This window comes from Corvus cornix, chromosome 3 (genome assembly GCF_000738735.6).
Source record: "Corvus cornix cornix isolate S_Up_H32 chromosome 3, ASM73873v5, whole genome shotgun sequence".
Classification (NCBI taxonomy): Eukaryota; Metazoa; Chordata; class Aves; order Passeriformes; family Corvidae; genus Corvus; species Corvus cornix.
Window position 1 is genome coordinate 23,382,269 of NC_047056.1, and position 14,908 is coordinate 23,397,176.

The following is a 14,908-nucleotide window of genomic DNA, read 5'->3' on the forward strand; positions in this document are numbered from 1 at the left end:
TGGGCTCAGCATTTGCATTAGATTGCACCAAAATGTTCCCTCGCAGGGAAAGATTTTACATCTTGAGGACAGATATGTGATGCATACAGCTTATGCAGTGCTCTGTTTAAGCTCACGGACAATGACAGACTGTAAGAAACCATAGCTGGTAAGAGAGAAACTGAAACGGGGATGGTTATAGGCCTACTTCTGCCTTCAAAGAGGGAAAAAAACCCCAACAGACAAAACTCTTAAGGGTTATAACTGGAACAGAAAAAGGTCTTTGGTGTTATGTTAGCATTTGTGATTCAGCCTTACATTATAATGGTTACCAGCAGCCTCATTTTCTTTTTATGGTCATCCTGGTTTCCTGGTTGCATGACACTTCCATCGGGCCACTGTTCTTAATAATTTAACCTTTTATGAGATTGTTTTGATTTACAGTGTAGATTAGAGCAAGAGTGAAAAAGTATGATATCACCCATTGGCTATTAAACTTCTTTGAACTATACGCAAATGTGAGAAAGGCTTTTTTTTTCCCCCAGCCAGCTACTAATTTTCTAATTTTATTTTTACTTAACTGAAAAATACCATTCAGATATTGTAGGTTCTCTGTGCTGAGCTATGCAAAATCTGTGCTGAGTTTTGGATTCAATAGTTGGCTTGTTTGCTTGCTGGAGTCCTAAGTCATATAAACTATGTTGCAAATAGAATTAAAACCACAACTCAACATGTGCCTTGCCTCTGTTTGTTTTTTGTGTCTAGTCTGAAACCCAGAATAGCCCATATTACTTGTGATTTCCAAAATGACCTCTGAAAATAAGCAATGGAATTTAACAGTCTTTCTAGGTTTGTCTCAGCATCTCTACTTGTCCAGTTAATCAATACAAGCAAATCCCTGTTGAATCAGCTAGGTGTTACTTGATTTACCTTAAACACAAGGGTTTGTGTTGTAACTCAAAATAGAAGCAAATGTCTAATTTAAATTTGAACAAAGAATCATTAGCTCAGTTTGTTAGAGCATGGTGCTAGTAAGGCCAAGATTGTGTGTTTTCCCCCAGTATGGGCCATTCACTTAAGAGTCAGACTTGCTGATCCTTGTGCATCCCTTCCAACTCAGAATATTCTGTGATTATCAAGCAGCTTTCTGACATGCTATAAATTGGACCCATCTTACTCTGCCATAACAAGTATAGCTACACAAAACTCTTAGCTCTGGACAACATTTCCACAAAATTGTGTGGGCTGGCTATAGCCAGACTGCATTCTTTGTGTTTATCCTGCCAGTTATGAGTTGGTCTCCATCAAAAGCACAAAGCCTTAATTTGTGTTCTCGGTTTTCCTGATCCTTCTTCTAATCTTTTAAGGATTTGAGTATCAAGCTTCCCACTTTTGAATAAAAAAATCAGACTGCTTTTTACAGTATTCAACCTCGGAATAATTCTATGAGCTTGTCGTGGTGTTGTTCAAGGATTTGGCAGTGATATCTGGCGAGTTGGTGAGCTGGGAGCCCTCAAGCCGGGGTGAGGTCCTGGCCGGCCCAGCCACCCGCTTGCTGCAGTCAGAAGAGGGAGACCTTGCCCTCTCTTCCCTGCTTGCCGAGCTGGTTCAGCTCTCCAAGCCAGAATACTCTTCCCTCCCTGGGCTAAGTTCCTGCCATTTTGGTGAGATCCCTGGGAGGTCAGCACAGGGGGAGCTGGGGGGCCATGGGATGGGGAGGGCCAGGGGAGCCCTGCAGCAAGTTTGCAAGGTGGCTCAGCTGCCTCCGAAAGCTCCCACTGCTTACAAACACCACAAAAGCAGCAAATGTCTTACGGTAACTGCCATCACTCTGTCAGAGTCTTGTTAGCAATTAATGCGTTTTAATTTTTTTCTAAGTGGGGCTGTTTCAAAAATGAAAGCATTACAGAAGTTTAGAAGTGACAGAGGTCTCTGATCATCCTCCTGGTTCATTCTTTTCTGGCACAGAATTGCTGTGTCATTGTTTTCCCAAACGCCTTAGTTTTTATTCGAAGGCTTTGCCTTGCATTTGTACGCTTTCCAAGAAAGACAACGCTGAAGAAAACATAGTATGGCTGTAGGAGGCAACATATCTTTGTTCAACAACTGGAGTCATTAAAATAAAACCATTTAAGACACCTTAAAAAAATCACATTTATGCAAGTATCTTACTGGTCAAAGTCGCAGCAGCCAAAATACGGGTGTTCATCCAGTTTCTTGGTTTTAGATGCCTGCTTCCAGGTTGAATTTTGAATTGTGGGTGTTATTCTAAAACAAATAATCAGACCACAGTTATCTGAGTTCATTGAACAAGACTAATGACAGGCTTAGATTTGTTTCAAGGGGGAGCTTTTGAGCCATAAAGTGTACTGATAGATTTAGGTTTAAAAACAAGTTCAGTTTCAGAACCTGACATTCGACATAATGTGGACATTATATTTGTAATTGAGATTATAACCTTATTTTCCAGAAAAAATAAAAGCCATTATGGAAATTTCAAGAGATGACAAATATGCCCTTTGCTACCTGCTATTTTGGTGTAATTACTGATCCACCCCTTGGTTAAATGCTTGACCTTGATTTTTCTTTTCAATTTGTGAATTTTCTAGCATGAAGTTGCTGGTTCTTTCCCTTCTGAATCAGTTTAGTATAATCTGAATCCCATGGATTTAGTCAGTCATTTATCACTTTCTTGTTAGATGCTTAAGACACACTGGGGTCTTACAGGAGTGACACTGGCAGGGCCAGAATAGTTTAAAAAGCCAAACGTGTCTTTTCTGTGATCACATTTCTGTGCATCAAAAGGGAAGTAGTCACAGCTTCCCATAACCCGAACACAGAAACAAATATGTTACAGTTGGTGATGGGCTTGCTCAGAGAACAGCAAATGCATAATTCCAGCTTGTCCTTGTGCTCAAGAAACAGTATCTCGGCTTTGTTTCAAGGTCATGTTAACAACCTTGCTCTCGCCTTGGTGCTCTTGCCTTCATGTATGTTGGGGTGTGGTGTTTCTCCCTCTTAGGTCCTCTCACCAAGGAAGCTCAGGACATGGAGAGCTTCCAGAATAAAACAGCTTGCCCTCTTCAGTGTCACTTCTGACCACATCCACTGCGAGTTAGAAAAAATGGCCAAGGGTTGAAATGGAACTGAGTAATTTTTAGTAGAAACGCACCAGGACCCCAGCTGCTGCAAACTACCATGTACTTCCCTTTGTCCGCTTTCACCACGCAGGTGAGGAGCAGACCTGTGTCAGACAAGCAACATCCCAGCCTTGCTGGTCCAAGTTGCCTCTTGTCCAGTGAAGTGGCTGCTCTAATTCCAGACATGAAGTGAAGTCACGGATTTCACCAGCAGCCTAATCTGATCTCAGACCATGCTGCTGCCATTTGAAAACTAATCCTGGAAGTAAGACTTTTAAATTTTATTTTTCTCTTTCAGCCAGATTGCTTTGCTGATTGCAGAGCATAAGGAATGGTGCAGGAAATGTGCCAAGGAGGGAAGAGGATGAAAGCATGCTGCTTTCGTTCAGACTGCTGGTGAAAGCCCTGCTCACAGGGTCCCTCACTACAGGAAAAAACTGAGGTGCTGGAGCATGTCCAGAGAAGGGCAACAGAGCTGGTGAAGGGTCTGGAGCACAAGTCTTATGATGAGTGACTGAGGGAACTGGGATTGTTTAGCCTGGAGAAAAGGAGTCTCAAGGGAGACCTCACTGCTCTCCACAACCACCGGAAAGGAGGCTGGAGCAGGGTGGGGGTTGGTCTCTCAAGTAACAAGCAATGGAAGTAGAGGAAATGGCCTCAAGTTTTACCAGGAGAGGTTTAGAATGGGTATTAGGAAAAATTTCTTTATGGAAAATGTAGTCAAGCATTGGAACAAGTTGCTCAGGGAAGTAGTGGAGTTAATATCTCTGGAGGGATTTAAAAGATAGGCAAGATGTGGTGCTAAGGGAGAGTGGTGGATTTCGTAGTGTTAGGTCAATGGTTGGACTCAATGATCCTAAAGGTCTTTTACAACCTAAATGATGCTATGAGTCTTTCCATGAAGGCTAAAACAAAAGTGAATTGTGATGGTTAGGGTCCTGCTATCCCTTATGCAAGTTACTGCCTCCAGCTGCATGGGTTTGCCTTCTGTTTGCACCCAAAGCTGACACTGCTTCCCTGGTGAGCCAGATCACCTCCCAGTGCTGGCAGAAATTCCCTGTCATTTTTCCCATAGACAGCTTCACTGAGTCAGCCAGACAAACAACAGAAAAGGAGGCAGGACTGTGTGCTCAAAAGTGGGATTTGCAGCCACACCAGTTTAAATTGCCTCTAATTGTCACAAAGCCACAGCTGCTATCTCATCTGGCAGATAAGATGCTCTCTAAGAAGGTCGGTCCAGGTAGTGGACAAAAAAAAAAAAAAAAAAGGAAAACTGATTCTGCACAGCTGTTTGCACTGCAGTCAGCTCTGGAAATCCACAAGCACTAGTTTTCTCTCAACTTCAACCTCAGGAACCTTTTAGCAAAGCTTAAAGCTGCCCATCTATAAGTCCATCACTGAGCCACTGAGCTGCTCCTTCAGCACAACCTGCAGTAGGTGCTGGTGGAGCCAGGTGCTGCTGGATGAGGGATCATCCTGGCAGCTCGTGGTGGGACATGGCCTTGACCTCTCTGCATCTCCCTCTCTGCAGCTGGGCACACGGGAGATACAACACCACTTCATAGGGATGCTCTGAAGCAAATCAAACCATGTAAAGTGTTTAGGAATGTTTTGGTAAAGAAATTACAGATAGGCAAGTGAGAAACAGTGATGACTTTTTTTTCAGTAGCATTATTAGTGTTTTGCAACTGTGTATGAACCCTAGAGAGGAAAATGAGCTAGAGACATTCTTGCTTCATTTGGTTTGTGCCAGTTCCCATTCCTCTTGGAAGAGTTGCTTATGCTATTATGCTGTCAGGAATAATCTGTGGGCATGTACATTTGCACACAAGAGATGCAGTGACATGGGCCATCTTGCAAGATCTTGTCCTAGTGAGCAATGCTCCAGTTTGTGTGGCTTTTTCACATGCCAGAAAAGAGGAAATGTTTTATTTTATACAATAAACTGACATATGTATTTGTAAATTTACAAATTGTTTAATATATACATACTATGTAAATTATATTACATGGACTTGTAAATTATGAATGCATAAACATATAAAACTCACGTATCTTTATAAAACTAACATGAGTAAAAATTTTTTTTCAGTAATTTCCAGATTTCAAGTTGATGGTGTGGCTTGAGCTATTCTACACTTTAAAACCATTCACTGTGGATCTGAGCTGGAAATACAATCAGGGGCCAGTAATACTGTCCCCATTTTACAGATGGGTCAAGTAGGGAACACAGGTGGTCCAGTGTCATCCAGGAATGTAGCTGCAGAGACAAGTATGAAAAAAATTCTCCTAAGTCTTTGCACCTTGTTATGTCTTGAAGACTGACCAGTATTGTTCAAGTAAATCTTATGCCCAATTTGAAATGTTTGGAGCTTTGGCTGACATGCAAGGAGCTTTATCCCACTGGTTTTGTATGCTCTCCTGGTGGTAACAGCTGAAAACCGCTCTATGAAGAGGCACACCTTACTCTAAATGTGCTGCTGTTGTACTACTGGAAAGAAATACGTAGTTCTGCTTGCAGACAAAAATTCAATTCAATTACACTGTTTGATGAAAACTGCCTTTACAGAGACACCATCAACTTGAAATCCAGTGAAATCCATGGAAATGACAGATTTAAGGTACTGTCTCCTACTACTTATGTTGAATGCCCCCACCAATCTTTCTGAATTGTTTTCTCTTGGCTTTAAAAATCTGTTATGTGGTAAAATTGATATATAAAAAAAGAGGCTTTAGGATGGCTTGCTAAAGAGAGTGGTAATTAATTTCTAATGTGTTTGTTGAACAAGAAAAATCCTATTTTTGAGTACGGGAAGGAAAAATGAAGCTGATTACAATAAAAAGTTTTCTAAAAATAAAAGTTATAGAGACGATGTATGATGAGAGTAGAAGGAAGCTTGGCATATTAAGTTACAGTTAATCTAAATAACTTTCTGTAACAGAAGGATGATATCTAAACAGATATGATTGAGTCACTGTGGTTCTCTATTGTAACGTGCAATGTGTCTAAGTCCACACCGACAACTGAGATCAAGATTAAAGTTTTGTTCCTTTTTCAGAATTTTGTCTATTGGGAGTGGATGCAATATTGGCAATAGCACACTGCATATTGTGTGAAAGAGCACAGACAGCCACCTCTGATCAGAACTATCCCTGTCATCCCGTCTCCCTACTTTCAGCCATTTCTGTTTTCTCTTTCATATTCCTCAGCACAGAAGCAAATTATTTTGCTGATTTAATTCAAAGTTGAAGGTACTCTGTGTAGGTTTTGTTGAAGGAGTTTAAAACAGCCATCCACATCTTCTGCTCTGAACTTTCCCATTCAGAACTGTAATCTGAATTTTTACACAAGTCTTTTATGGTCATATACATCCCAGTTACTTCAAGTTGTCACTGTGTCTTACTCATTTGTTTCTTACGTATGTGACAGTGGGCAGATATGCATTTAAACTGTTGGGATACAGCTGTCAAGATTTAAAAATGCTATTAACTCACATGGCTAGACTCATACTGTATATCCAATATATATACAGTATATTCTGTTTATAGTGATGTAGGGCACTTTACATCATCAAATAGAAATAAGCTGTATCGTTTCACATTTTTACAGTGATGGAAATGCACTTACAGTAGAAGACAAGCTCCTTTACATTTCTGTGTCAGTGTTTTTGTTTGGTGGCCCCAAAACACTTGAGGAGGTGAGAGCTGCCCTGAAAAACAGAAAGCAGAAAATGCAGTGGAGTTACTGTACAGCTGCAGTGAAACAGGGAACTGCAAGGAACCCCTACAAAGCAAGTTAACAAAATTAATAATAGAGGAAAAACAACTTGCTCTATACCCGACAGAGTTTTTCCAGCAGCAGCTGAAGGGCAGCAGATGAAAAATCCAGGCATATGTAAATACGTGAAGTCTTTCTATGGACCAATTCTGCCTCTAGAGAAGAAGAAACTACCTCCATCACATTCAAATGGCCTGTGAATCTCCAAATTAATATGGAAGTTGGGAAATTAAACAGGGGATCCCCAAAACAATCTCCTATAATGCTCCTGATGCAAGCTTAGGTCTGTGAGACTAAAGGTCTCAGACTTTTCTGTCTGTTCTGTTGAGAAAATAGGTAATGGTGAAATTGGGCATGAGATTTTTTTCAGAGGTGAAAAAGAAGAGACCTTCTTCTGGGTCACTAAAGTGTGGAATTTTCCAAAAAAAGTCTCCAAAGGTTTCTTCTAGCCGTGGGCGGTACAAGCTGGTCCTCCCATATCTGAGAGCTCCCTGGGAACCCACCAATAATGACTGGACAACCTAAGGACCAGAAGGCTCATCTCTGTAATCTGCAGTACCCACAGTACTTCCAGCTTGCTAGAAAAGCTTGTAGGAATATGGAGAGGGAAAAGAGGTTTCTCAAATCAACTTTTGCTTTAGTTGATGTGTTGGTCTGCAGAATCCATTTCACTTTATTCAAAAATTCTAACAACAAAAAGGCATACATTTGTGTTTCTCTGGGTATATATTTTACAGCTTTTGTGTCCTCTTATCATGCCAACATATACTCTAAACCCACCTGGGAGGACAAGTCCAGCTCCATGGATTTTTGATTCCCATGCCATCTGACTAATCTAGCAGCTAACAATAGCTGAAGATTGAGGCACTGATAATTCCTTTGCACCCCAGACAGGGGCAAAGGGGAGCTAATTATACATTGATTGTTTATCAGTTGAGGAAATCCCCAAATGAGGAGCTGTGGGTGTATTTCACTTTTCTTGCACTACTTGAGTGATGTGCTGGGAACAAAGGAGGGCAAAAAAATAAATTCAGCCCTAATTACTCATACTGAACTTGTGGCCTTCTTAAAATATGCTCAACCCAAGAAGAAAACCCAGGGTCGAGTGAGACTTCTTCCAGACTTGTTTCAAGACTGCGCCATGAGAGGCTGTTCTCGCTGAAGTGTCTGCCAAAAACCTCTTGAGTCTGTGTTTAAGGAGCAGTCCTGCATGGAGGTCCTTCCCTGGTGGTGTGCCAGTGTTTTTCCCTTCCTATTAGAAGACTATCTGAAAATCTTGGAACTGTTCCACACTTAAACTCCAAGCATCTTTATTGTCTATCTGTCCTTGCAATATGATAGGCCAGAAACTTTTACTGGGTAATACAAATTTCTCAGTTTCCCATTTCCACTTCTGTAATGTTTGTTATATTCAATTGTATGTCTGTCTTGGGGTTCATTTCTGCAGCTCCTGCCTACATTTCATGCAGTTCTTCATCTTATCTGCAATTGCTATCTGTGCTCTCAATCAGCTCATCTCTCTTTATTAGTAATAGATCCAGTCAGTTCTTATGTTTGCATACACTCTAAGATGGTAATGTTTTGTCTTGCCAGCAGACAGAGATTTTAAAGTTGTGATAACCTATATGCTTGTCTGAGGGATGTGAAAATAGTGTTATGAATGTTGTTTATGAAAACTGGGGTATGCAGCCTTCAGTTGTTTTCACACACTGTAGCTGACTGTCCTCAAAGAAGTGACAAACAGAGCGGACAGCATGGCAAGCCCATCATTCACATCTGACCCTAACTAACTGACCACGAAAATCCTCAGCATTTTCCCTCAGTTACGTCTATGTAGATATCACTTTGAGGACAGATTTCTTTAAATCATTCTAAACTTTCTTTGCTCCATTTTAAACTCTGATTATACCTTATTTCCTGTTCTAATTTTTTCTATTACTGACCTTTCACTATGCATAAACATTCTTCATAGGGAAATCAGTGAGCTATTTGTTGTTAATTTTTTATGTCTTAGATTTTTTGCCCAGTACATAATGATCCACTTACATCTCAACTTGCATGCTGTAACCTCTGCTTTCCACTTCTTCTCTCTGCTGCCAACAAAGCAAGTTTATTTTCTAATAACTTAAAGTACCTCCTTTTATCCCTAACTTTCTAAAGATGCTTTTCTCCTTCTTTTTAATTAATTCTCTCTGTTTCCAAGGATCCTCAGCTAGGATTGTGCCTGGCTCCATCTGTGCCATGTTCTGCTCTGAGATGGAAAGTGACAGGTAGCTGCTTCTGTCCCCCTCCCATTCCTGAGCATCACAGTAGAAGGATGCCAGCTTGCCCAAAAGGGGCTCTCGGCCAGTTTTTGAGCAAGTGTTTTGAAAACTAGTTAAGCAGTTTTCCCACTGTAGACAGGCTCATGGAAGGACCATTAATTACTCAGTGCAGGCTTAACTATGGGCAGAAAAGAGGGCTTTTGTGCAATTGTCAAACCCTCACCATTATTTGTACATGTTGGTTTTGTATTTAATAGGATTACATGACTTCTTTGCTCTATATGCCAAAATTGATGGTTCCTTTCAGTAATAAAACAAAGCCAATAACCTGAAAGGAACCACGGCTCAAAAGCACAAACTTGACCTCCGAGTGACCTTGACATTTACAGACTAAAAAGAACTTTTCTTTGAACAGACAGAAGTCAGGGAGCCAGCAAGAACCAGGAGAAAATGGTTTTGTTGCTTTCTGATTACATTGTTTAAACCAACATACCACATGGTTTACAATACTTCATTACAATGTATTAGGGCCTGGAGGTGATTTAATGTCTGTTTATAACTGAGACTAATCTTGAAATAAACAAATGAATGTTTGGAAAATGGATGAAGCTGTTCTGCCGGAGACAGCGTTAAATGCATCTCTGAAGAGTAAATCATGGCTGTAGAGCACTTAAATGCTTTTTATTTCTACCTTCAGTTGTATTTCAGTAGTTTTATCTAACAAAATTAATCATGGTGCAGTAAAAAATTTCTAATTGGTTAGGACTGCCTAGCAGCCATACATTCTATAACAAATCCACAATTTAAAAACTGTTTAGCCCTTTAAAACTGGGGAAAAAGATAAACTAGAATATGCTGTAGCATTATACTAGGCACCATAGTGATCTAAATTAAATCTGTTACAACCTGTTCTAATTTAAAATTGCTCTGTTGTGTGAATGAAGGGGAAAAGAAGAAGAGTTAGTTCACTTGTTCAAAGCATTTTCATATTCCTAGATAAACTTTCATCCACCCTGCTTTTGCTTGTGGGCTGAATGTTCCCATTTCCTTTGTGCATCCCCTGCATAACGGCACATAAATGTGGCTTTAGATGGAGTCAGGAACTCTCTCTCCAGCAGTCCAGTATCAGTTCTGGTCTCCCATCAGCCAAGAACAAGCACTATCACCGAGTGTCACCATCGGATACCCAGCTGCTCACGACACTCAGAAGCTCCTCTGCAGTGCTGTAAGCAGGGATTTTGCTACAGAAGGTTGCTCCAGTTTCTTCTCCCAAAGGATGACTGCAGCACTCGTCCTGCCATCCATCTCTGCAGGCAACTCCTTGGTCACTTCTGCTCTCTCCCTCTCCTGCCTCTCCTACCACCCAAAGTCCTATCCATGGACCCCATGCATTGCACAGCACATATCTCTTCTTCAAACATTTGACTCATTCCAAAAAATAACTTGAATTTCCCGAAGGATCAGCCACTAAGCAGTTAAAGCTTGATTTGAGACGGGGGGAGAAAAAAAAGAAAACAAAATGAAGTCGCATGGCTGCTCCAGCCCCACCAGCCACCCACACCCTTCCGGTTGCAGGCTGGAGGGAGCGGGAGCCGGGAGCGCAGGCTGGGAGCGGCGGGAGAGGGGCGCTCCTGCACCGCCGCGCCCGCGCCGCCTGCCGACACCTGGCGCCGACAGCGGGAAGAGCAAGGAGAACCGGGCTCTTCGCTCTCCTCCCGCCCAAGGCTCCTGCGGGGAGCCCCCACGGCGGGCATAGCTCAGGAGGACTGCTTAACCTGCCTACCTCACCATATCCTACACCCGCTGGAACGCTTTGAGGCTGCGAACTTTGACAGTGCACTTCCTTGCGCTGCAGTGGATACTAAATACCGTGACCGCTCTTTCTTAGTGCAGGGGTTCTAAAGGTCTGGTCCTGCGGCAGCACAGCGGCAACAATTGCACTTCATACACTTCATAAGGCCGACTGCCTATCTGCATACCCCCCTTCCTGCCGCTTCGTTTGCCACGCAAACAAAAGTGGCAGAAGTCTCAAGGATAATTGTTAGTCCAAACTTGAGAAATAGTCAACCACGTGAAAGAAAGTCCTGCGAAGGGGAAGGTTGCAACATAACCTGCATGTTCATTGGCATCAATAAGTGCAGCAGAAGGGCGTTAGCTACGCACAAATTTCAAGTGGTTCTTGCACATTCCTAGGTGTTAAAGCTGACCACCCCTGCACCACAAACATAGACTTTATTGGTACCAGCTCACAGACGTCTTTGTATCCTAAAATCATAGAATGGTTTGGGTTTGAAGGCACCTTAATGATCATCTAGTTTGAAACCCCCCAGTGTTAGTAGGGACACCTTCCACTAGACCAGGCTGCTCAGAGCTCCATCCAACCTGGCCTTAAACACTTCCAGGGATGGGGCATCCGTAAGTGTTCTGGGCAATCTGTTCCAGTGTCTTATTACCCTCACAATAAATAATTTCTTCCTAGTATCTAATCTAAACCTCAGTTTGAAGCCATTCCCCCTTGTCCTGTCACTACATGTTCTTGTAAAAAGTCCCTCTCCATTGTTCTTGTAGGATCCCTTCAGGTACTGGAAGGCCACAATTAGGGCACCCCAAAGCCTTCTCTTCTCCAGGCTGAACAATCCCAATTCTCTCAGCCTTTCCTCATAGGAGAGGTGCTCCATCCCTCTAACCATCTTTGTGGCCTCCTCTGGACTCCTTCCAACAGGTCCATGTCCTTCCTGTGCTGAGAACCCCAGAGCTGGACACAGCACTGCAGGAGGGGTCTCACCAGACAGGAGCAGAGAGGCAGAATCCCCTTCCTTGGCCTGCTGCCCAGGGTCCTTTCCATGTAGCCCAGAACCCGTTTGGCTTTCTGGGCTGCCAGTGCACATTGCTGGGTCATGTCCAGCTTTACATCTACCAGCACCCCCAAGTCCTCAGCAGGGCTGCTCTTGATCTGTTCATCCCCCAGCCTGTATTAACTGCTGTGTCTAAATACACACTAGCAGTGTTCTGGATTTACAGTGAAAACAGATGAGATCAGGCACATTTTTGCATGTGTAGTTTTTTTCCCTTTGCTCCCATGTTAATTTTCCCCCCTGTGCAACTCATTAGAGACTATTATCTTAGCTCCCATTAAATCTCTTTTAGAGGTTGGTGTTTTAACTTACCAGCTCGAGCTCTAGACTGTTGACACGTTACGCTGCAGGAAGCAGTGAAATTATCATGGACTGAGTTGGCACTGTATTTTTTCTAAGGCACTGCGTGATGAGAATAAATCATATTGTCACCCTGACCTGATCTACTAATGAAGATGCACATCCTCTTGCCCTGCCTTCTTACTGGATGTTAAGTGAGAGCCCTTCCTCCGTCTTTTTTCTTCATTTCCACTGTGGAAGAATCTGTCTGATTCTGCACATCAGTTTGCTTAGCAATATTGCTGTTGCCTAATGCAATAAAAATCAGTTATGTAACTGCCTTTGCTAGACTTGCAGAGAGCATTCACCAGACGGGAACATGGCCACAGTATCTTTATGCTTTCATTATGCCTCCTATGTTCGCTGTTATTATGCAATATGCTCTGCTTTCAGTGTCTTTTTTAAAATAATTTTCCTTGACATCATGTTTAGACTATCATACACCTATAATCTAAGATCATGCAAAGACAGAGCGGGGAAAAGAAATAAGCTTATTCTGATTTATTGCTAAAAGGGCTGATATTATAGCACTAGTGCCTCCAAGGAACAAAGAATCGCCTACAGTTTGTCAGATAGTATTTTTAATGCTTGAATTCTGAACTAAATTCCTAAAATAACCTGTGTTTGCAGATTACCGTGTGCTCTTTTGTTCTGAATAATGTCTTGCTTAGTGAACTATGTCTTATCAATCCACCAAGTACTGGGTGTCATTGTTCACCTCATTCACAATTCATCTTTTAATTAACATTATCACAGGCAAAATTCTATTTTGGTCAGCGTCATTTGTCATTGGAATTGGCAGTACAGAAATAAAAGAATTACCATCTGAATTTATCTGAAGACGATGAAGGAGATGGTGACTACAAACCTACCTCATCTGGCACTGAAGAGGAAGGGAGAGAAACCATGTAAATGGTAATGGCTTTAAAAATTGTATTTGCTATGTAAAAATCACTACTTTGGTCATTCAGTATCTGCTAAACAAACAGTTTTATCAAAATTACTGTTACTGAAAATAAAAACCTGAATCCTATATTTAGACACATGCTTTATTTGGTGGAAAGGATTGCTGACCTAGGGAAGATTTAAGAGATACAAATGTATTTTCAAAGTGATGTTTTTAGATACAGGTATGTATTATCAACTTCATGCAGCAAAATGCTGATCATTTGCTTTAATAGTTAAAACTCAAATTAAGTTGCAACTGCACCATTGTTTTAGTGAACAGCCAAGGAAGTAAGTGATTTTAAAATGTTTTTTAACAGTACCAGGAAATCTTTCAAAGAGAAGAGAAACATTTCTGAATCCTTCTCACAAGACTCACCTTTCATAATGATTGCCAGAAAACTCCATTAAATGGCATGTTGTTTTTCTGAGTCTATAAGGAAGACATCTATCCCTGCAGTCTAGATATGCAGTATTTTTCTATTTACATTCAAATTAATACAGTGATGTCAAATCGACTGCATCTAAGGTACAGTGAACACACCAGCAAACCAGCTGCTTAAAAATTCCCTCCAACATTCCTTTACCTTTTGATTTCATCCATTTCTAGTTGCAAATGCAACAGGCCCTGAAGATGATCATGTTCAAGCAGTATTCAGCCAGGATGACAATAATTACTGTGTGCTGAGCCCTCTCTGGAGCATGCTTTACTGGAGGTCCTTTCTCTTGCAAACCAGTTGGGCTTCAGCTTGGCTGCCATGGGTGAGTTCTGGTGCATCGAGAAGCAGTCTTCTAGTGGGTGTTTCACTAGTACCTTCTAAAACAGATTTTAGAAAGGAACCATCAGTTTCCATTGTGACAATTAATATTACCTCAATCATGCCTACTGTGCTGGTTTAGGATGGGGTAGAGTTAATTTTTTTCACAATGGCTGTATGGGGCTATCTTTTGGATTTGTGCTGAACACAGGGTTGATAATATGGAGATGTTTTTTGTTATTGCTGAGCAGGGCTCACACAGAGCCTGGGCCTTTTCTGCTTTTCATACTGCCACGCTAGTAAGGAAGTTGTGAGTGCATGGGAGATTGGGAGGAGACACAGTTGGCATAGGTGACCCCAACTGACCAAAAGGATATTCCAGACCATAGGATGTTGTGTTCAGTTTATAAAGTGGGGGCAAAAGGAGGCGGGGGGAACTTTTTGAGTGATGCTGTTTGTCTTCCCAAATAAATGTTACACGTGATTGAGCCCTGCTTTCCTGGAGATGACTGAACAGCTGCCTGCCCTTGGGAAGCAGTGAATTGATTCCTTGTTTTAATTTTATTTTATTTTTTTATTGTTTGTGAGTGCAGCTTTTGCTTTACCCATTAAATTTTCTTTATCTCAACCCATGAGTTTTCTACCTTTTACCCTCCCAATTCTCTCCCCAGTCCTACTGGTCGGGTGGTAAGCAAGTGGCTGTGTGGTGCTTGGTTGCTGGCTGGGGTTAAACCATTTAATGGATGTATTTAACAGATACAGCATTTATTAAAAATACTGGACCTCAATTAAGTGAATTGATCCCCAGTCAAAGTATCATTTAGGTTTTGGTTTCTTATTTTTTTTCTTT